This window comes from Podarcis raffonei, chromosome 4, assembly GCF_027172205.1.
Source record: "Podarcis raffonei isolate rPodRaf1 chromosome 4, rPodRaf1.pri, whole genome shotgun sequence".
NCBI lineage: Eukaryota > Metazoa > Chordata > Lepidosauria > Squamata > Lacertidae > Podarcis > Podarcis raffonei.
Genome location: NC_070605.1, coordinates 22,657,350 through 22,680,789, shown reverse-complemented (window position 1 = coordinate 22,680,789; position 23,440 = coordinate 22,657,350). Strand labels below are relative to the sequence as shown.

The 23,440-nt window shown below is 42.6% G+C and overlaps 1 protein-coding gene and 1 long non-coding RNA gene across 13 annotated transcripts in view; one reads left to right on the top strand and one right to left on the bottom strand.

Moving 5' to 3' along the window:
• The window catches only part of GRIA4 (glutamate ionotropic receptor AMPA type subunit 4), a 230,750-nt gene that overhangs the window by 192,218 nt on the left and 15,092 nt on the right, over positions 1-23,440 (bottom strand). The window lies entirely within an intron of this gene.
• LOC128412603 (uncharacterized) lies at positions 5,382-15,177 on the top strand. Its single transcript, XR_008330116.1, has 3 exons — positions 5,382-5,679; positions 13,503-13,652; positions 14,918-15,177. It is a non-coding gene; the product is annotated as an uncharacterized LOC128412603 (long non-coding RNA).

Below are 23,440 nucleotides of genomic sequence, written 5' to 3'. Positions count from 1 at the left end.
CTCACTTCATTGAAACTTAAAGCCCCAGGAATAGGCAATATGCTTTGGACTACAACCCCCATTATCCCTGACCATTGGACATGCTGGCTGGGGCTGATGGGAGCTGAAGTCCAACAACATCAAGAGGGCGCCATGTTTGTTATCACGGCTGCAGCAGACAGAGGACAGAGCTTATCAGTCTGAACTTACACTAGTAGTGCACCTAGCAGTATCACCGTTTCCAGTTCCAGGACAAGAGTAAATTTCACCATGCATTCTTCATACCTGACTCAAATGCACTTTCCATTACATAGGAGGGCATGGAGAAAGGTTGTGTATATGTCTGTCTGCGTTTTGTGCTTTCTAAAAGATTTATTGCAACCTCATTGCTGCCAGAGTGCTAACTGCCCAAGTTTGAGGCCTTGCACTATTACTATGTTGCAGGCCTGTTTATCAGCAACTGCTTGGTGATAAGATTCAGAAAGGGGAGAGAAAAAAGGCTGCTTTTAATATTTATAGCCAGGGCCTGGATCAGATAAATTCATTTTTGATTGGTCTGGGAAACAGCACGCTGCAGCTGAAGGTTCTAGTCGGTGAAAGATAGGCAGTTAACTGTCATTTGGGACTGTCAATTGGGAGTTAACTGTCAGTTGGGAAAGTTAGCAGATGACAGAGGTGTGAGCAGAGAAGAGAAGAGCAGAGAAAACTGAAGTGAAAGTAGACAAGCACAGAGCTGAATATTAAGCGATCCATCCCCAGTGTGTATTAACAGTACTGTGCTGGAGAAGATAGTAAAAAGGGAGACAGTGACTGGGTTGTTTTTGTTGTTATTTATTATGCAGTCTTCACCCTAAGGTCCAGGGCGTGTTTGCAACGTTAAAACACAACATGAAACAGTTTAAAATACAGTGGTACCTCGGGTTACACACACTTCAGGTTACAGACACTTCAGGTTACAGACTCGACTAACCCAGAAATAGTATCTCGGGTTAAGAACTTTGCTTCAGGATGAGAACAGAAATCGTGCAGCGGCAGTGGAAGGCTTCATTAGCTAAAGTGGTACCTCAGGTTAAGAACAGTTTCAGGTTAAGAACAGACCTCCAGAACGAATTAAGTTCTTAACCCGAGGTACCACTGTAAAGGTCTTACCGGAAGGTTACTCAAGCATGTTTTAGAAAACCAAGTAGCCATTAGTACAACCAGAAGCAGCTGGACCAGATTGTAAGTGAATTTGACTGGGACAGAGACTTAGGGAATTTGGCCAGAGAAATGAGCCTTTTAAAGAACGTTGTCATCAACAGAGTCTCTTAAGTCTTTAGAAACTGTCATCAAGGGCATACAAAACTGCAATGTATAAGGATCCCCTTGTAAACAATTCTAGTTAATAGTTCCATCCCATCTTTAGTGCTGCTGTTCATGTCACACCTAACCATATTATATCAAGCTACTAGGACAGGCCTAGGCAAACTCCGGCCCTCCAGATGTTTGGGACTACAATTCCCATCATCCCTAGCTAACAGGACCAGTGGTCAGGGACGATGGGAATTGTAGTCCCAAACATCTGGAGGGCTGGAGTTTGCCTATGCCTGTACTAGGTAATTTCAAAGGCGTTCTAAGGGAATGGGTGGCAGCAGGAAAGGGTCACGTTGAGCAACTCTTGAGTTGTGGATACCGTTCATTACAAAAAATTAAGAAGCACAAATACTCAAACTGTGTTTAGAAAAAGTGAGAATAAAGTTTCACCAGAGGTGGTGGCAGTGGAGACAAAATGAGAATTCATGGTAAATTCTGCCTCCATATTGAATGGCTCTCAAACAAACCAACAAAAACAGGTTAGTACCTGAGGACATAACTGTTACGAAAAAGGAGCAATGCAGAAGCAAGCACCAGGTGGCTGGAATGGTAAACAGGATATGGCTGTTATTGGATTGTCCCGTGGGAAACTGGGACTGTCTGTAAAGTGCTCTGAGAGCCGGATGTTACCTCAGAGCAGCACATGACCCTGTACTGGAAGTACATGGGTGGAGTAATTTCTCTCTCTGCGTTGGGAAGCAGAGTGTGCAGACATGTTTCTCTGCACTGGTGAACGACAGGAATAAAGACATGTAGATATATTTCTGTCTGTCTCTTTCCCCCTCCCTGGGAGAGGAGTGGGGGAGGAGTGGTGGTGTGTTCTCCTTCACGTTGAGGAGAATCGCCGAAGAGACCTCCTTTGATCTTGCCGGCAGACGCTGGCAGGAGGTCTTAAGGATTCAAGCCGGGCACCTGGAGGGTGGCCAAATTCCTCTGGACTGAGAGCTAAGCTGGGGGCTCTGCTCTTTTGGCTTGGATTCCGACAACTGGTAGCAGACCGATGGTTATCTGATCTATGAGAATCTGCATGAGAGGTGAGAGGTCGATGAATCGTTGCCATCCTCTGCACCTAAGGAGATAAAGAAAGCGTCTGCCTGCAGCCAGAAGCTGAAACAGACAGCTGGACACCGAGAGGAGTGTGTTTCAAGGCAACGGAGCCCCCCCAAAAAAAGGTATGCTGCATTTTGGGAGAGAGAAAAGTGAACGCAGAAAGGTTTAATTCTCTGGTTCACAAGGAAGAGCTGCGTTTGAAAAAAACAAGCTCTGAAAGAGCAAGCTTGCATACCAGAAATTCCTGTGGTTTAGATAAGGAGTTCCGTCCTGAGCAGGTTGCTAGGCAACGTCTGCCAGTTACTGAGAGGCCTAAAAAGAGCCTGGGAAATCGAAAGTGTATCTGCGCAGCTGTGCAAGGGTTTTGAAAAAACAACCCAAAGGTTTGCCCGCCAGTGAAGCAGTAAACAAAGACTTTTGGGAGTTTACTGGCTTGGAAAGTGAAAGCTGGCTTGAGATTGAGTGTAAAGCTGACTCTTGGATTCAGCATGGATGCCAAGAAGGGGGGAGTGCCCCTGGGTGCCGTGGTTCTAGAAGAACACAGCCGGCATGCTGCACTGGAAGAAAAGGACAGGGGGAGGGAGGAACGGAGTTCTAATTCCCCCACCGATGAAGCTACTGAAAAGGATGCTGTAGCTTTGAATGTTGTCCAGTGTTACAATTGCGGACAGGCTGGGCATCTTCAGCGGAGCTGTAAGAAGCCACGTCAGCCAAAAGGAGCGAAGGGCCGCTCAGCAAAGCCTGAGGCGTCAGGCAAAGGTCGTACCAAGCCTATGGTGGAACCTGCAAAGGCTTTGATGGCGAAGGGAACCACGCCAGATGTTGGGAACGCGTTTATTATCGACACTGCAGCGACGGTTCATATGTCCCCACACAGAGAACTCTTTTCAACATTTAAGAAGCAAAGCTTCACTGTGACACAGGCCAATGGTCAGGAGCTAGAAGCGGCCGGCGTGGGGACTGTCTATCTTAAGAGTCTGGACTTGACAATAAACAATGTTTACTTGGTTCCTGAGTTGAAGTTCAATCTGCTGAGTGTTTCGCAGATTGCAAAGAGAGGACTGAAACTGTGCTACGATGCTGAGAGCTGCGAGATCTACAAAGATGGAGAGTTATATCTTTCTGCCAAACAGAAGGATGGACTTTATTTGTTGACTTTTGCACAAAGTGATTACATGGAATGTAATTCATCTGTGTCTAACCTAGTTTCTCTTGCAGGTGTGAGCAAGAAGAAGACCGGGGTCAACAGGGCATTTCAGCGGGTGTATGCTGATGTGATTGGTCCTCTAGAACCATCTAGAGGCAATGCAAGATATTATCTTGTGTGTGTGGATCATTTCTCTAACTATGTCTGGGTTTATGTGTTGAGAAAGCCAAAGGAAGCCTTGGAGAGGTTTAAGGAGTTTTGTGACAAAGTTAAGAGTATGCATGATGCTAACATTGATTGTCTATTCACAGATGAGAAGCAGATTTTTCTTTTACAGGATTTCCAAAGGTTCCTGCAGAAGAAGGGGATCAGACACAAGATTGCTGTTTCAGCGGAAGCGTGGAACAGGGGTGTCTGTGTAAGGGTGAACAGAGAATTGCAAAAGGGGATGGAAGCGCAATTGCTAAGTTCACATCTGCCACATGAGTACTGGGCCGAGTCTCTAATGTCGTTCTGTTATACGAAAGTGAGAAAGGTTTCAAAAGAGTTGGGAAGTTCTCCTTTTGAGAAACTGTTCCACAGAAAACCTTCTGTTGCCCATTTCAAGGTTTTTGGGTCTCATGTGAGAACAGAAGCTCCAGGTGGAGTAAAGAATGCCAGAGGCATTTTTGTGGGGTATGAAAAGGGTCTCTACAGAGTAATTTTGTCTGAATCTGGTCAGGTGATTCTCACAAAATTTCTAGAGAGTGTTCCTGAACAGGAGAGAGTGATAGTACACACATTTCCCACTGAGGACGATTCAGATGATGATGATTTCACTGATTTCAGCTGTACTGAAAGTGATGACACTGATAGCTCGGAGAGCTCAGTTGTCACAGTCATTGAGAGGAAGTCTCACACAATAGATAGGCCTTCACAACTGAAGAATGAACCACTGTTTACCATTGGAACTAGTTCTCCAAAGAGTCCTGAGACTGGACCAGTGAGCAGAGAGGATCAGCACCTCATACGTAGGTCTGAGAGAGTTACAAAGGGTCAACCACCCAAGAGGTACTCAAAAGAGTTTGCTAACTTAGCTGTTGCATGTGTTGCTGTTGTAAACAACCGAGGACAGGTTGGAACTGTGTCTAAGTCAGAGACAAAGACACAACAGAGAGTTGCTAGCCAAGGTAATGCAGATGCACTCATTCCTTGGAGACCAGACAACCAGAGAGATACACTGGGGAAACCAGTGGCGGGGAGTTCCAAGGGTGGAACTGAAACAACAGGGGAGTGTTATGTGTATAACAACTGTTTGTTTTCTTCTCTGGATCATGCTTTGCTTGCTGCAACACGCATTGATTCTTTTGGGGGAGGATGTTACGAAAAAGGAGCAATGCAGAAGCAAGCACCAGGTGGCTGGAATGGTAAACAGGATATGGCTGTTATTGGATTGTCCCGTGGGAAACTGGGACTGTCTGTAAAGTGCTCTGAGAGCCGGATGTTACCTCAGAGCAGCACATGACCCTGTACTGGAAGTACATGGGTGGAGTAATTTCTCTCTCTGCGTTGGGAAGCAGAGTGTGCAGACATGTTTCTCTGCACTGGTGAACGACAGGAATAAAGACATGTAGATATATTTCTGTCTGTCTCTTTCCCCCTCCCTGGGAGAGGAGTGGGGGAGGAGTGGTGGTGTGTTCTCCTTCACGTTGAGGAGAATCGCCGAAGAGACCTCCTTTGATCTTGCCGGCAGACGCTGGCAGGAGGTCTTAAGGATTCAAGCCGGGCACCTGGAGGGTGGCCAAATTCCTCTGGACTGAGAGCTAAGCTGGAGGCTGTGCTCTGACTTATGGCTTGATCCCCACAATAACAATGTCTCTTTGATACCCATCCTGAGACTGGCCTGACATTGTCATCATCTCTGAATAAGGATCCTACAAAACAACACTCTTGCAAGCATATCTATGCCACTTGCTTAATAACCATAGGAAGCTGCCTTATAGAAGGTCACATACTTTGTGCCCACCTAGCCCAATATTGTCTATTCCAACAAGCAGCTGCTTTCCAGAGTCTTAGACAGATGTTTTTTCCATCACCTGCTACCTAACAGGAGATGCCAGGAACTGAGTCTGCAGCAGGTCTCAGATAAAGCATGTCCTCTTCTGTTTAAGGTATGTTCAAGTCCCTGAGTAATTCCCTTTACTGTATCTCTTTCCAGAAATTGATGTAAAGCAGAGAGCATCTTAATAATAATAAATAAATAAAAATATAGCTACTCTTTTATCCTCCAACATATAGACCCCTTCCTTCTTTCCTTCTGGTCCTGAAGCAGCAAGTTCCCATTTCCCCTCCGTTAAATAAATCAGAAGGCATGGGCCTATTTGGGTGTTCAGTTGAGTAAGGGATTATCCTTGGGATCCAGTTTATGATCTTAACCTTTGTTTATTTCAGTGTCATGGGAAATGTCAATTTCTCACATCCTAGGGTGTCATCCCTGAGCCTGCTGGATTTGTTTGGGGGATTAAAATTTAAAACGCATCTCAGCCTCCCTCTTGAAATGACAGCAGTACAGCATTCAGATTCAGAGTCTAAGTATTAGTGAAAATGTCCAACCAATTTAAGAAATCTGCCATTAAAATTCTAGTCAATGAATCCTACATGCACCTGTAGCTCACCTTACATGAGTGAATAATTACACAACATGGTATTTGTGAGTCGGAGAGCTTTTCCTTGAGGACTTTCATGTTCATGAGCAGAAGGCCTTTTGCTTCTACTTCACCTGCTTGTTGAGTGCTGATGTTTTATGCATTGCCTTCTCTTACCAGGTAATCTCTTGCTGATTATAGTTAGCAGTATGGTCAGAGCTGATTTTTCAGCATAAATAAAGCTCGAAAAGACCCATCTACCACAGCTACACTGTGCCTTTTTGCTAAAAACCAAGCACAACAGAGAAGTACATGGCAATGAAGTCACTCACTCTTCCTTTACGTGTATTTGGATGTTTAAAAGATGGCAGGGTTTATTCACAATCGCCAATATCTATTGACTATTAATCTTGAGATTACTGCTGGTAATGAACGCATCTGCAGGTAAATGGATTTCTATTTCAAAGTAATATTTTCATTACCTTTGAAACAGAGCATGAAAGATCACTCTTTAATGCACTTATCTGTTCATCCAAACTGTAATTTAAATGGAAATATTTTTACAGGTCATATAGCCTGCTGTATAAGGCACAATAAATTCACTAAGCTTTAAATGCCTCTTCCTAGAAGGGAACAGAGTCCAAACCAATCTAAAACATTAAAGCATACCAAATATTGGCAAGGTACTATTTCCTTACTTAGCTTGACCTCAGCTGGTACAAAATGTAATAAACATATACTTAAGGGCTCATCTTTCCTCCGCTTGATCCTAATTCCGGCATATACTAATAGCTGATAATGCAGATTTTTTGTTGTTGTTCATTATTGCTCGGGAAGAGGGTCACATTGGAAAGGCCTCTTGCATTACTCATGCACTGCTTGTCAGCACACAGACTGGAGCAAGATTACCAATACAGCTGTCTAATTTTGCTGAGATAGTTGATGTAAGCACTTGAATATTCGCTGCCTGCACAACCAGAAACCAGCATGTTGGAAAAACATAACAGAACTATAGCTTTTTCTTGTATGCCCCCATGTCATTGTGAAAAATGGGGAAGAGATGCGCTTTTCTTGCCCAAACATATGGTGGTAACATGCAAGACTAATCTAGGACCTGTATGCTACAATTTATTACATAAGGGTGGTTTGCATATATGCACGCAGGGACTCTTGCTATCTGAAACTGCATCGAGATGGTGGTACCCAGCACCGTGCCAACACAGGCTGAACATGAAACTATAGGCAGCTGCCTCAAAACCAGAAGGAAGAAGCTAAGGACTGGTCCATGTATCTGAAATTTCAACAATCCTCTTTCCAACCGACTGAATGTCCAAAGTGATGCTCCAGAGTCTTGTCCCACATCTTGCGCCTTCTATCTCTAATGCACAGATGCTTCCTAAGCATTTAAGTCTCACAATGCACCGAACTGCTTATGTGAATATTCTGTTCCAGTTTTACCTGCTACCTGGTCGATTCTATTACCCCATCTATCATTTGTTTGTCCAGGCAAAAAAACAACAACAGCAACAGCAATGTTGTCATTATTATTGTAAGTACAAAGGTGAGCCAAAGTGACTTACAGATAGAATATAAACACGAAAACTAATTACAACAAACACAACCAATAAAAGAAGGTAAAGAAAATTGCTTAAGCCTCTTTGTATATGTTGGTGGACTAGTTGCATGATCAAATATTTGTCATGGGTGGTGTAGGAAAAGCTGGGTGGAAAGTTTAGCATTGTATATGAACTAAAGAAACAATGCTAAACTTCCCACCCAGCTTTTCCTACATCACCCATGGCAAATATTTGATCATGCAACTAGTCCACCAACATATACAAGAGGCTTGTATATGAACTAAAGAAGGGACGCGGGTGGCACTGTGGATTAAACCACAGAGCCTAGGACTTGCTGATCAGGAGGTCAGAGGTTTAAATCCCCGCGACGGGGGGTGAGCTCCTATTGCTCGGTCCCTGCTCCTGCCAACCTAGCAGTTTGAAAGCACCTGAAAGTGGAAGTAAATAAATAGGTACCGCTCCGGCAGGAAGGTAAATGGCGTTTCCGTGCACTGCTCTGGTTTCGCCAGAAGCGGCTTAGGCATGCTGGCCACATGACCCAGAAGCTGTACGCCGGCTCCCTCGGCCAATAAAGTGAGATGAGTGCCGCAACCCCAGAGTCGGCCACGACTGGACCTAATGGTCAGGGGTCCCTTTACCTTTACCTTTTATAAACTAAAGAATATTTTTATAAGGGCTGGATATATGTTTGTACCTACAATTCCATTTATGGAACTGAACAACATCTAAGCAATACAGGTGAGTTCAACAACTATAGACCCCCTGAGTCAAGCATGGTCTTCAGAGATGCCACCTGGCCTCTAATTTAGCAATCTAAGAGCAACAAAAGTGTGCACAAAGCATTGTCATGTACCAATTTAGATTGGTGTTTTGGCTGGCCACTGTTCTTATACTCTTCTCAAAATGGTGCTTCCAGAAGTCTACTTCCTAAATACAGCAATATAAAATAATCTATGATTATCTTTAATCTTATTATAGAAGGGGTGGCTAACTTCCCAGTTCAGGAGCCTGACCCTGCCTCCAAGCAAATTTTTCTGGCCACCTATGACCCAACTGATTTTGGCAGCAAAAATAAAAACATAAATTAGACACAGCATTGGAGTGGGCAGAGCCCAACATTTAATGAGCAGATAGTGGGTGACAACACTCTTCCTCAGCTGATCTGCATGAATCAGCTGAGTGGAGAGGCTGTGTGTCTGTGTTCCTGTGTATCTCCTCTGCCTTTGCATCCATGACAGAGTTTGCATGTGATAGTGTGAAGTGACCACATCCACTTTTGGCCACACACACTGCTGGCATGAAGCTCCTCAGGATTGGCCAAAGGTGAATGTAGACCACAGGTTAAAATAAGCTAGCCATCCTTGATGTTATCCTTGATGCAGAGCTCAATGACATCTTGTTAGAAAACAGGATATGCAGTATTAAGAGCGGATCACAAAATTTGGCATAACTTTATATTATGTTGTGTTTACTAGCATTAAAGCTGCATTGCTTTATTTGTCTTAAATGCTGGACCCAATTAACTGTCAAATGCAACCCCAGGATACTACTTATCTTGTGAATTTTAAATACAGAGGTGTACCGAAATCTATTCTTTTATAAATTTCAGGAAAAAGCCTGCTGTGTTATGTCTGTCATTTAAACCTTTTTTATTAATCCATATCAATCAAAGATCATTAATGGTAGTAAATTGTGCATTTTGATTTTTCAATTAAATAGCAGGATCAGATGAAGCACAAACTACAAAGAGATGATTCTTTAATGGCTTCATAATTGCATTATGATTTTACAGCTGCAGTAAAAAAATGAATTACTACAAGGCAAAATAAGCACAGAATCACTGAGATAATATGAAAAGGGCTTCCAATTTGTTTTAAAGTAATTCCATTACCCATTCCTTCCACAGATATTTACACATGTATTTGCAATCCCTGGAAGAGCCAAATATTAATTCATTGCCCCCCTAATTCTAATTAATAATGAAGAAATCAAATTAATAATGAGTTTTAAATACCTGATGAAGCTCCCTCTGTGGGGGCTATTCCATCATTTAGGTGCCACAACTGAAAAGGCCACCTCTGTCTCTCAAACCCACCAGATACACTTCTGGCCTCAAAACTCAAATATTGAACAGATGCATACAGAATAAGATGGTTCCTGATAAAATTTTGATACCAGGCCATTCAGGGCTTTAAAAAGAAAAACCAGTGCCTTCAATGAACCCCCAAAACAAACTGAAAGCCATTGAATCTGGCAAAAAACATAGTATGGTCTATACTACCAACTCCAGATACAACCCAAGATACAAGCCACCTCATTCTAAACTGATGGAAGTTTCTGGACTGTCTTCAATGGTAGTCCCAAGTGCATTGTAGGAACTGGAAATCCAGTATGTTAACTGAATGAGAAATGTATTTTATATTGAAGGGAGTAGTTTGAGTGTATGGTGGTACCTCGGTTTACAAACTTAATCCATTCCAGAAGTCCGTTCTTAAACCAAAGCTATTCTTAAACCGAGGCATGCTTTCCCTAATGAGGCCTTCCACCGCTGGTGCCCTTCCACCGTTCGGCTTCCGTTCGTAGACCGAGGTAAAGTTCACAAACCGGAACACTACTTCTGGTTTTGTGGAGTTCGTAAACTGAATAGTTCATTAACAGGGCTGTTCTTAAACCGAGGTACCACTGTACTGAAATTCTTGTAAGTACAGGGAGACCTTAGATTTAAATTAAATTCTTCACTATGTTGAGCAGAACAGTACACCTAATGGATAATGTTGGAAGCTTCAATAATACAAAGCATCATTGGCAAAAATTTCAAAGGAAACCGCCCCATAAGCAGGCATATTTAATCCAATACCTCTCTTGCCAAATAACACTTAAAAGATTCTTATAACTTCAAAATTCAGCAATCTACTAATATGGTTAATGTTAATTTTTGAATAAAATCACCCGATTGTTAATTATCTGTGTCTTTCCTAAGTAAATGTAAGTTCATAATCAGCAATACTGAGGATTCAGATATTTAAGCAGATATTTTCCTCTCAATTCACATACGTAATTTATTAAGTATAACAATGCAAAATGAAACGCAAATGTAGCTGTCTTGATCCATAAGTGCCCAAATCCACAGCCTTTCCTAATATAAAGACTGCCATGCAACTCTAGTTCTGCTCACTGCCTAACCAGAAACATGGGTAACTGCTGGAATTTGTTTCTAAAAAGTTGGAGGTCAGCCTTTGCTTTTTTGTTGCAGGATCCTAGGTATAACCAGCAACTTGCAACAAGCTGGTAGAAACTAATCCAATCTATTCCGTGGTCTTGATCTTGTGTTTGAGACTAAATGCAGACTTTATTGCTATACTGAACCAAATTTTGTTACTTCTTTTTCCTCTTTCCTCCCACTCCCTGCTTTGTGTAACACCCAGTCTGATAAAGAGCTCTGGAAAACTCTTTTATGTCTTCTGCTTGATGAAAATACTCTCCAACTGCAGGACTTTAAAGAGTCTACCTTGAGCCATCGTCCACCAAACTTCTATTTTGGAAACATTTTTCAGCTGATGTTCATATTTTAGATGTTCAGCTATGGCAAATCAAGCTAAACAGAATCAGAATCAGAATGGTTAGAGACTATAGAATAATAAGAAAGCCAAGAATTAAACATGAGTGTTCCTTTGCACTGATATTAACTCAAAATTCTTTCTACCCACCCTTTCAGAGCTGAAGCAAAATTATAATAGAATTTCTTTTTAAAAAATAGCATTGTCAAAGACTGAAATAGAGATGCTTGGATGGGCAGAACTGTTGTTATTTACCCCATGGTCAGTCTTCACTTCAGCACAGAAACAGCCATGAGTGGAGTCATACTTAAAGATGTAGACCATGTAGTTCAGATCAATGAAAGGGTCATTGATGGCCACAACCTCAACTTCACCAGAGTTCACTGCAGCTCTGGTGACCAGACGGCCAATGCCGCCAAATCCATTAACTCCGATTTTCACCATTTTCATCTCTGGAAATTGTGCTCCCAAGGGGTCATAGAATCATAGAATCATAGAGTTGGAAGAGACCACAAGGGCCATCGAGTCCAAACCCCTGCATTACAAAGTATGGTGTGGAATATCAGGATCATGTTCTAGATGCACGGGTGGCCCAGATTCTTCCAGGTTCATTTCAGGGTGCCAGTGCTTACTCAGAAAACCCACGATGGCCTGGGTTCTCCAAAGAGCGCCTCTCTTTATTTGGCTGGTTAAACAATCTATGGCCATTTTAATGTGCATGTGGAAGAGGGAGTTATTGGTTGCTGCTGTTGTTATGATTGTTGTTGTTCAGTCGTTTAGTCGTGTCCGACTCTTCGTGACCCCATGGACCAGAGCACGCCAGGCACTCCTGTCTTCCACTGCCTCCCGCAGTTTGGTCAAACGCATGCTGGTAGCTTCGAGAACACTGTCCAACCATCTTGTCCTCTGTCGTCCCCTTCTCCTTGTGCCCTCCATCTTTCCCAACATCAGGGTCTTTTCCAGGGAGTCTTCTCTTCTCATGAGGTAGCCAAAGATGTTTTGTATTTTCATGCTGTAAACCGCCCTGTGATCTTCAGATGAAGGGTGGTGGATATATATAAGTTTATGTTATGTTGTTATGTTGTGTTATGTTATGTTATGTTATGTTATGTTATGTTATGTTATGTTGTTATGTTATGTTATGTTATGTTATGTTATGTTATGTTATGATTTCAGTTTCTAGTTTCACCACCCCACTGCCATTGTTGCCTGCTGCTCTTCCTCTGCCTAATTGCTACCACCTGCTTGCTTATCAGGCACAGCCAATGAGCAAGCAGACAGTGGCAGCTACTTCTTCCTTTTCTCACCAGCTTTGTGATTTGCTTCCCTCTGGACCAGAGTGAGAGGCAAGTGAACAAACAGGATACAGTGGTGAAGAAGAAAAGCAGGCACAGAGGTTTCTTCCTGGTGGGCACATGACCGAGGGGAGGGCCCTTGACAGGTGTCCAGCCATGCTGACCCTTGATGCCAACCCAGCTTGCCATGAGGAGGGGCAGGTGTCCCAAGGCTGAAGAATGATCTTTACCCTGAGATAGGCAGCACTCCTTCTTTACTGGTCTACTGGAGGCAGAGGAGAAACAAAATGAACAAGATCCAACTCTTCTGCATGGCCTTCAGATCAACTGGCTAGTTTTGTTTTCTTACAGTGGTCCTGCTTTTTATGGTTTCACTGGAGGGATTTATTCACATTTGTTTACTTTGTCTTATTTGCTACTGTACAGTACCTTGAGCACTGGAAAAGCACCTAACAAGTTATTTCAATAGATCAGTAATGTACTAGTGACATTTTGACACAACACAATTCTTTTAATATATGAAATCATTGTAATTGGCTTTCTATTTGTTGTTGTTTAGTCGTTTAGTCGTGTCTGACTCTTCGTGACCCCATGGACCAGAACATGCCAGGCACTCCTGTCTACCACTGCCTCCCGCAGCTTGGTCAAACTCATGTTCATTGCTTCGAGAACACTGTCCAACCATCTCGTCCTCTGTCGTCCCCTTCTCCTTGTGCCCTCAATCTTTCCCAACATCAGGGTCTTTTCCAGGGTGGCTATATATATATATATATATATATATATATATATATATATATATATTGATGCTCTTGCTGTTAAATTGCTTGAAGATATTTCATGGGAAACCATTCATAAATGGAATTAAATAAACAGTACACTGCACCAGCTTACATTTTACTAATGAATTTTGCTTATTGCAGAACAGACCTCTGTGGCTTATGAACTCACCCTACCAGCCAGAAAATGTGGCCAGCTTGGCAACCACCCATGTTTTGCAACCCCAGGCAGGCAACAAAAGCCAGATATTTTATGAAGCTTCCTTGTGTGCTGTCTTACATATACTATGAATGGTGCAATAGTATATGAGTGACAACATTCTGCCTGCACCAATGCACCTTCTCCTCTCCAAGGCCCACAAATTTCTAATTTCATTTCAACAGACTTTTAGAGTCTTTCCAATAGTCCTGCCATTTTATGGAGCCTAGGACTTGCCGATCAGAAGGTCGGCAGTTTGAATCCCCGCGACAGGGTGAGCTCCCGTTGCTCAGTCCCTGCTCCTGCCAACCTAGCAGTTTGAAAGCACGTCAAAGTGCAAATAGATAAATAGGTACCACTTCGGTGGGAAGGTAAACAGCGTTTCTGTGTGCTGCTCTGGTTCACCAGAAGCGGCTTAGTCATGCTGGCCACATGACCCGGAAGCTGTACGCTGGCTCCCTTGGCCAATAAAGTGAGATGAGCGCCGCAACCCCAGAGTCGGCCACGACTGGACCTAATGGTCAGGGGTCCCTTTACCTTTACCTATAAAGTACAGAGCTTATACTAATATCTCAAGTAATATTTGTAAATAAGGCAAAGATCCACTTTGTATCAGGAAGAATTCATGGCCAGTCAGTATTTCTAATTAGCTATGTGTCATTTTCTTATAGTTGGCTTCTTTGCTGATGTCAGGCTGATGGTTAGGAAACTGAATGGTGCTCTATACAATCCCAGCTCTGAAGAGGGAGGAAAGAATTCGCTTTCAGCACATGCCAATTCTACAGCTTCACATTTTTATTCTAGACAGATTTCATACAGCAACTGCAGCTAATTGTTATATGGAGTGATCATCACAGATATTGTATTGTGCTACTTTACATTGAATTATGATAGATAGATAATTTTATATTTTCTAGACACACTTGGATGCAAACAGGCACACATAAAATAAACACCTGGAGTCCTGTGCCCAGTTCCAGGCACCACAATTTAAGGAGCATATTGACAAGCTGGATGTTCCCTTCCTTCTCTCCTCTGGCACCCCCTTTACTCTGGAGGGCCCCCCAACTCCTGCAGCAGACTTTGAGAGTGCATGGGGAGGAATGTTCTGTTGTGAAAAAGGAAACCTGTTGTGTGAGCAGAACAGACATGCTGGATTCAACCCTGTGCTGTTTTTGAACATATGGGCTTAATCAGACTAGAGAACTCTTCCGCAAAACCCCAGTTGCAAGCATGCCAAATGTTAGATTTTCCAAAAATACAAAGCATGGCTTGTGGTTGTCTGTATTAAGTAAAGAACATCAACTCCTAGAGCTCAACATGATCCCCAAGCATGATTTTTCTGTCTCATTCTTTACAGCTACAATACACAGCTGAGCCTGCTTATTCACATAGAGCCAATCTGACTGCTGTTGAGTAAGTGGGTTGTAGACTATGGACTTAATGAATAACTGCAGCAAAGGAAAATGAAAGGGGAGAAATTTTCACCTTGAGTCTGCATCAATATTTTCCCATTTAATCTGTATAGCCTGCTATTTTCAATTTAGCCTCCCCCCATTCCAATCATAGCCTGACTGTTTATCTACTTCCCATTAATGAATTATAAATAAACTTGATAATTAAAAGCTGGTATTTACAATCCTTGCTACGCAGCCCTTGTGCAATAAATGGGTGATGTGAGTGAGGCTGTCGTTCTGCATTACATGCCCCTGTTTAAAACTCAGTGGGTTTTTTTGACAGCATTACCAAGGTTTTTCAGTAGCAATGGAAATGAAGGAATGGCAACATCTTATTAATGCTTATAAATGACTTGCCCTCATCTGGTTACTCATGATTTTAAGTTCCTGTAATAAAACAGTAGATTACCAAGTACCATACACTGAAGTAGCTTCCACTGTTGTGCAACACACACACACACACACACACACACACACACACACAATCATATAGCAGAGACATCACCTTGCCAACAAAGGTCCGTATAGTAAAAGCTATGGTTTTCCCAGTAGTGATGTATGGAAGTGAGAGCTGGACCATAAAGAAGGCTGATCGCTGAAGAATTGATGCTTTTGAATTATGGTGCTGGAGGAGACTCTTGAGAGTCCCATGGACTGCAAGAAGATCAAACCTATCCATTCTTAAAGAAATCAGCCCTAAGTGCTCACTGGAAGGACAGATCGTGAAGCTGAGGCTCCAATACTTTGGCGGCCTCATGAGAAGAGAGGACTCCCTGGAAAAGACCCTGATGCTGGGAAAAATTGAGGGCACAAGGAGAAGGGGACGACAGAGGATGAGATGGTTGGATGGTATTCATGAAGCTACCAGCATGAGTTTGATCAAACTGCGGGAGGCAGTGGAGGACAGAAGTGCCCGGTGTGCTCTGGTCCATGGGGTCACGAAGAGTCGGACACGACTAAACAACACACACACACACACACACACACACACACACACACACATATGATTGTATGTGTCTGTATATGTATTTGTGTGTGTGTGTGTATCTATCTCTTTCTCTCTCTCTCTCTTTCTCTCTCTCTCTCTCTCTATTAAATCCTGCTTTCTCCAAGAAACCCTGAGCAAGGTATAAAGTGCACTCCCATTTTATTCACACAAAAATGTTGGATGATAGTTTATGTTCAGGGATAATGATTAGCTCAAAGTTCTACCCCTGGCCCCATACTCAAGGCAGGCTCCTGGCCAATGAACCTGGGCCTCCATAGCATGGCTGCATTCATATATAATTTTAAGCCAAAGCGGAGCTTAGCATGACTGTGCTGGCTCCCTTAGAGACTGCAGCTGCCTTGCTACATCTGCTCTCCTAAATATCATTCCCACTGAAAGGGTGCAACAGGCTAGGTTCTCACAGAACAAATGAGGAGATCAGTGGCTACACATTTTACCTCATTTCTCAGGTTCTACAAGGGTTACAGGCTTTCTTTCTTTCTTAACACACAGACTAGAGTCTATTTGTTGCTTATGAAACTCTGTATACCTCCATGTAAGATCTGTTCAACAGCGGAACCAACTGCCTCAGAAGGTGATGGACTCTCCTTCATTGGAGGTTAGATGGCCATCTGTCAGGGATTCTTTAGCTGTGGTTACTGCATTGCAGGAAGTTGGACTAGATAATCCTTGGGTTCCCAACCCTACAACTCTATGGTTCTATGTATACTGATGACACTTCAGAGCTGCTCATGAGGTTTAGCATACTTGGTTTTTTGGTAACTTCTTCCCCATACTTCTGGTTTGGTGGTAGAATACAAAATTAAGGAAAGCTCCTATGTAAATGTGAGCTAAGACTCCAACACCAACAGTCCTGATCCCTACTAGGTAAACATGTCAATTTGTTGTTTAGGCCAATTTTTGCATAATATACTATCAAGACATGAGTTCCATTGGAATCAGCTTTCAGAAGCAGGTATGATAAGTTCTGTGGATAGTGTTAATCTGTCAGCAACTATGAATTGATGGTGAAATTTTTGGAGAGGTGCCTTGCTGATTCCATGGTTGCTGCCCAACTAAAAGCAGAAGCAATAGGCAACTGAACATTGAAGCTTCCTTAAACAGAGGCAAGCTATTGGCTCATTTAGTTCAGTACTTTCTAGCAGTTATTTTTCAGGGTCTTAGACAGAAGCCTATCCAAGATAGCTAGATATGCCAACGGGTTGAACTTGGAACTTTCTACATGCAAAGCTTGTGGTCTGTCACTGAGTTATAGTGTTTCAAGTGTACCTGCAGAGCTCTGCTGGTGCCAATATGCTTCATCAGACCAAAAGTGCTTAAATGGGCAAGCGCAGAACCAGACCATCTACTGTCCTAAGTGCCACTAACTTCATTTGCACAAGTACTGACTTGGTATGTATTCCAATGAAGTTTTTGTATACAGGAACAGTAGGAGGAAGCAGGCATAGCCCAGTCAAGACATAGAATAACAGAATCTCAGAACTGTGGAGTTGGAAGGGATCCTGAGAGTCATCTAGAGCAACCTCCTGCTATGCAGGAATCTCAACTAAATCATTTAATTATGTTCCTATTTGTTTAATAAGGTTTACTCACAGATAACTATGCAGGCTTATTCTGTAAAAGGCTCATATGCATGTTGAAAAAAGCTGCCATATCTCAGGTGTGTGACAGTTAATGATCCATGAAATGACATTAATCCAGAACAAAACACATCCTGGTGTGCTGCAGAGAAGTTAAGCTTGTCATGCTCTTCTCCTTAAGGCCTGTTGCAATTCCAATCATGCATAATGGGCCACTGGTGTATGATAACACCATTTTGTAGCTCTGGGTAAGCAGCAAAAACAAGAGGCACAGACCTGGCTGCTTTGCGTCATATATGCCCCGGGGGTTGCTCAGCTTTCTTTGTTTGACTTTCTGCAGTGTGTTCATATTACACTTTGAAGTAGGATTTCCTCTTCACTTTCACATGGGAATGACTGGGGAGTGCATCCTCTTTGGGGCAACTATTATAGGAGAATTCAGCATTTGAGGATTCCTGGTCTGAGGCCATGATAGTAAGCAAGAATCCATTTTCAGCAGAGATAGCTAGTTTGAGGTGGCGAGTTATGATGCAGTCGGTGGGACTTGAACTGTTATGCTACATCATTTTCATATAAATCCTCAGTGGGGGTTACTTATCATTGTGTTGTTGTTTAGTCGTGTCCAACTCTTCGTGACCCCATGGACCAGAGCACGCCAGGCACTCCTGTCTTCCACTGCCTCCCGCAGTTTGGTCAAACTCATGCTGGTAGCTTCGAAAACACCATCCAGCCATCTTGTCCTCTGTTGTCCCCTTCTCCTTGTGCCCTCCATCTTTCCCAACATCAGGGTCTTTTCCAGGGAGTCTTCTCTTCTCATGAGGTGGCCAAAATATTGGAGCCTCAGCTTCAGGATCTGTCCTTCCAGTGAGCACTCAGGACTGTTTTCCTTAAGGATGGATAGGTTTGATCTACTTGCAGTCCATGGGACTTTCAAGAGTCTCCTCCCGCACCATAATTCAAAAACATCAATTATTTGGCAATCAGCCTTCTTTATGGTACAACTCTCACTTCCATACATCACTACTTATCAGTAGCCCCACAATTTCCAGCAAAGTATATTCTCTATTTTACTACTTTTGTTCCCCATAAAAACCACCCTCTTTCACTGTGGTTTGTTCTTTTTATGTGTGCATAAGCAGATATCATTTCTAGATTTCACAATTTGGTCATGAAAAACAGTGCTTTGAACTTTTAATTAGTGTGTAGCAGCACAGATTCAACATGTGCAGCTTTTCATGTTAATGAGCTAGTACAATTGGAAAAGCTGCCTCATCCATAATCTGCATGCTATTAAAAAGGGGAAGAGATATCTTTTCAGTCAAGATTTGGCAAACCTGTCCAAGATATGCATGTTGCCAACATCTTCTTGGCTGCAACTCCCCAGCCATGAATTATGCTCTGCATAACAGGAATTAGAAACTGACTGAGCCAAGTAACAAAGGCAACATTTAGCATGATAAATAGGTGAACTTGGTCATCATTTAAGGATGCAGTTCCATCACAGGAAACAGCATCAGTTGGGAACTATTACAGAATAAGGCTGCATCGTTATCTGTAAATGATCCCCATTAAACAAAGAGGAACATACTTCAATGCAAACATGTACAGGATTGCAGTATAAGGCTGCAACCATAATACAATAGGCTCAAATTCCATTTACTTCAATCAGATCCATAAGATTGCACACACAATGGCCACTGAAAGAAATCTATATCGTAACGTACTTGGGGATTTTTCAGTAGTGGTAAAACTGCTGACAATGATCGTCTGAGCTACCCTAACGTCTCAGAGGGCTGGAGCAGACAGAAGGATCTTTGGATGCCAGTAGCAAAGCTAATCAGAGGTAGAGGATAGGACGGAAACGCCTTGAGAAAATGCAGCCAGCAATCTAAAATGGAGGCAAGCCCAAGGAAGCAGAAGGGCTAAAATGTGGTATGATTCAGAGGAATGAAAGTGACATAAAAACACCAGAGACAGGATTCAGAGATGAAGACAAGCTGGGTAGAGAATGGGCAAAGGGAAGAGGAACACGTGTTCAGGAACTCCAAAGAAAAAGTAGGCTAAATGTTCACATGTGGATTTAAAACAATGACCTAAAAATCTTCAAAAGCAGGCTTAACAGATCCTACCCTCCACCTGGACTATCTGACTACGCTAATTTCCACTACTGAAGCATTTTAGATAACTGTTAAGAAAGGAAAGCTGTCCTTATCTTTGTGGAATGCTGAGCAATGCTGAGAGTGACAGTAAAATTTCAGAACTGGAAAAAAGCATCAATTTGCCGACACGTGGGCTGAGTTCAGATGTTGCAGAGACAAACCATCTGACTGTAGTCAAAACCATGGTTTCCAATCCTGGAGCAGAGACGAACTATGAGGTACAGTATGATGGGGAATCAGGGCGTGTAAAAACAGAAGGAAAGGGGAAGAGGTAGCCCATTATCTCATTGCAGTAAAGTGTTGCCCACTTACAATGCCCAATCCACGCTTTGGCCACAATAAGTGAATGAAGGCACTTGATTGAAACATGCCAAAATGAATTTATATTAGCAATCTACTCCAATGCTAAGATGATTTTTCCTCTCCCTCAGACATAAATCTGTATGTAGAAAGCAGTGAAAGCAAGCAACAAGCTCTAACCTACATTTTGTCTAATATATAATTTTTTCCCCTATCACATATTGTGTTGCCAGGAAAAAAGTAAATAAGTAAATAAAGAAAGTTATTACAGAGTTATTCCTGAAGCCATAATTTTTTTTAAAAAAAAACTACCTCAAAGAGTAAATGAAACTTACAGTCCTTTAGGGATTATCATAAATCCACATACTGTCCCCAAGTGCTAGATTTAGTGTTTGGGCCTTTGAATTAGCTGGGGGGAGGGAGTGTAAAAAGCTCATGCAGAGACACAGCTGCCTTTTGGCTATGCATCCAGACAGGCTTGTTGGCAACAGAGTTTCCCCCTAAAAGGTGACAATTGACTTTCAAATGATAATCCACTGCCAATTCAACTATTTTCTCCTCCAGAAATCAAAAGAATTTCTATCCAATGCACCTGCAGGAAGAAGGTCAGCCATGCTTTTAATCTCTTCATTTAAGGCACTCCCCCCCCCCCAAACCGGTGGATTTACTTAAGCAAAATATGTATATAGGCTGTTCTCGATAATAATAAAATAAAACAGAAAAACTCATCAAGGTATGCCACTTACCCAATATTTGACAACAAATATTCACTGTTTCTGGGACGCGGGTGGCGCTGTGGGTAAAAGCCTCAGCGCCTAGGACTTGCTGATCGAAAGGTCGGCGGTTCGAATCCCCGCGGCGGGGTGCGCTCCCGTTGCTCGGTCCCAGCGCCTGCCAACCTAGCAGTTCGAAAGCACCCCCAGGTGCAAGTAGATAAATAGGGACCGCTTACTGGCGGGAAGGTAAACGGCGTTTCCGTGTGCGGCTCTGGCTCGCCAGAGCAGCGATGTCACGCTGGCCACGTGACCTGGAAGTGTCTCCGGACAGCGCTGGCCCCCGGCCTCTTAAGTGAGATGGGCGCACAACCCTAGAGTCTGTCAAGACTGGCAGGGGTACCTTTACCTTTACCTTTATTCACTGTTTAGCTATTAATCCTTTACAAAGGCATTTTATTTCATAGAATTGTAGAGTTGCAGAGTTTGAAGGGACCCCGGTGGTCATCTAGTCCCACCCCTGCAATGCCGGAATCTTCTATGGCTTCCTTCTGCATGAATTTACACAAAAAATCTCTTTACAGAGATCCCACAAAATATGCATTTTAATGGCAGGTCATTCTTAATACAATGGTACCTCGGGTTACATCCGCTTCAGGTTACATACGCTTCAGGTTACAGACTCCGCTAACCCAGAAATAGTACCTCGGGTTAAGAACTTTGCTTCAGGATAAGAACAGAAATTGTGCTCCGGTGGCACAGCAGCAGCAGGAGGCCCTATTAGCTAAAGTGGTGCTTCAGGTTAAGAACAGTTTCAGGTTAAGTACGGACCTCCGGGACGAATTAAGTACTTAACCTGAGGTACCACTGTATTATCTCCTTATGAACAGTATCATCACTCAAAATATAGTTTGTTTCTCCACTAAATTGCCTTTTGTGGATTCTTATTCTAATATAAAAACAGTGAATAGGGCTGAACAGGCAGAAGCCACAGTCATCTGCTTGGCAGAGATCTCTTTATGTTTCCACCACACAATAAAAGCAAGCCATAGCAAAGAATGCAGCCCGATACACTCTGCCATTGATGCTGCACTTGTTCACAATGAGTTTGGCACTTCCTTTCCAAACATGCATTACTGTTTACCCAGACTCTAGCACAATGGTGCTCAGTGGTAGTATTTACGCTTTGCACAGATGGCCCAGTATTTCAAACTGCGAGGCAGGACCCTCCTGTGTGCAAGATGTTTACAAGAGGGATCCAAGTGTATGGAATTCCCTCCCTGGTACAGTCATGTGATGGACTGGTGTCTTCATTCTCACTGTTTTGGACCACTAATATGCATTAAACAGAAAGACAGGAGCAACAATGTGCAAATCCTCCACTGTGTTGTTGGAACACATCCATCAGGACAGCTCCAGTTCCAGTGGTTGGGTGGTGGTGTTGCTGCTGACACCACCACCTTATAAAGAGCAGCAATGGACCAATTCCAAAATATGTGCTTCATTGAACTTCACCTACATTGCCAGCAAATGGTCACTAAATGTTCTAGTGGCATAAGAGCATTCCTCTGACTGGCTGATTAAATATCAAAACTTGGCCATCTTCAGATGAAGCCAGGTTGCTCCAGATGGCAATCTGTGTGCTAGAGGGCTACATACCATTTGAGACTTATTGTGAATAAGCCCAATGTCCCAGCACAGCAACTCGCTCATGAATAAACACACATGACTTGAAATACCTTTATGAAGTTATCTCAAAGCAAACTATCGAATCAGTTAATTATGGGATTTGTTTGTTTGTTCCACTGTAGATTTTAAAGGTAGTTAATTGGTGGTACGTTTGCAATTAACAGAGACAATCTTCTGAGAAAGCATTTGTTCTGTAATCAAAGGTAGATGCAAGTTTAACTTTCTTAATTTTAATTAATTGTGCAAAACATTTTTTTTGGCAGGAAAAGGGTCCCGGTGGAGAATATTGAACTAGATACAAACCACTTGCTTACCACATCAATAAATCCTAACAGTCCTCCGACAATACTTCCTTAGCAAAAGACTCAGAGGGAAAGCAGTGCAACCTCTTTACTGCATTGCCTAATAAACCAACATTTTAATAGCTAATCCTTTGGGCTATAACTCATGGTGCAAACACTTAACTTGCATTAGAGCTAATGGGAACTATATGTGCCATCGAGAGAAGAATGCACTGCTGTAACACAGATTTCCCTTGTAAGGAAACATACCATATATATATAGTGAGAATATCTCCCATGCTAATGGCCTCCCATATTTAAAAATCAAATATATTTTTTTTAAAAAATGGTGGACAGTTACTTTTAATCACTAGTCATCCACAGTAGATGGCTGTGGCTCAATTTTATTGTTCCATTTAGGGTTCTTTCCTCTAGGAGTCAGGAAATGCTTTGAATTGAACAATGTCAGTACTAAACACAAATTTACAAATAGAGAATCACCATATTTTTGCTAACTTTGTGTGTTTGCGGGGGGAGAGAATGTATTTCCCCAAGCTTTGAACATAGGAGACAGGCTTCATAAGTAAATTGTCGTTGACAATACAGTTGTACCTTGGATCTTGAACGCCTTGGCTCCCCAACAAATCGACTCCCTAACGATTGAAACCCGGAAGTGAGTGTTCTGGTTTTTGAAT